Raw genomic sequence first — 1079 nt, forward strand, 5'->3', positions numbered from 1 at the left:
CAATGGAGGAGCTGTTTTATGCGCTTTCTTAATTCCAGCCTCTAAAAGTGGAGATAATTCAGTGTGAAGGGGGAAGGAAAGAAAGGCTGATACTTTGCTGACTTTGTCTGTCCTGTAAGATAAGGTTCAAAAGTGAGCAAGGAGAGTGTAGGCACGGCAACTAAGATCTACGGAGCGCAGGGTCAGCAGCCCTAGATGGTCATCGGGTGTCGGTTCTAGGGACATGGTCATCTGCACTATTTTTGGCACTTTTTTTTTTTTTTTTTATAAGAAGAGGAAGCAACCACAGCCCTGGGGATCTTCCTTTGTGTCCTTTGGTTTAGGGGAATTTCCTGGAAGGAAGTGGGGCCCCCAGCACCTAACATTCAGGAAAGACAATGATGAGTCAAGTTGGACCAGATTTCATTGTGTGAAAATAGAACTGGCTAGGTGCTAAGCTGGGAATTCCATTCTAGGTACTTTATTTGAATTTATTGAACCTTGCGGTGTACCTCAAACTTGTGTGGCAGGCTCCTCCCTCTACCACACCTGAGGAATGTCTATTGCTATTTAAAAATATTTATTATTTTTATTTTATGTGTATGAGTGTTTTGCCTGCATGTGTATAAGTGCACCACGTGCATGCAGTGCTGGAGGAGACCAGGAGAGGGTGTTGGATCCCCTGGCACTGGGTAATTAGCCGCTGTGAGGGTTCTGGGAATTGAACATGGGTCATTTGTAAAGGAAGCTGGTGCTCTTAATTGTTGATGCATCTCTCCAACCTCTGACTATGCTTTTGAAATGTTTATTGTGCTGGTGCTTTTAAAATTCAATTGTCAATTTCTTCTTTTACTGAACCAAGGTCTTTGGCATTGTTTAGAGTCTTTAACTTAGTCCCTTGCATGCGCTGATACAGTTAAGGACAGAAATAAACTTTGCTTTACCTTTATATTTCACTTTACCTTTATGACTGTTAGATAATTTTAGGGAAAGATATCAAGGTACAAGAGAAAGATACTGATATGAATTGTCCTTCATGGGAGAGCTGCAGATGGCACATAGTAGGGGGGAGAGGGAAAGAGAGAGAGAGAGAGAGAGAG

This window comes from Nannospalax galili, unplaced genomic scaffold, assembly GCF_000622305.1.
Source record: "Nannospalax galili isolate Female #2095 unplaced genomic scaffold, S.galili_v1.0 scaffold162, whole genome shotgun sequence".
In the NCBI taxonomy this organism is placed as follows: Eukaryota; Metazoa; Chordata; class Mammalia; order Rodentia; family Spalacidae; genus Nannospalax; species Nannospalax galili.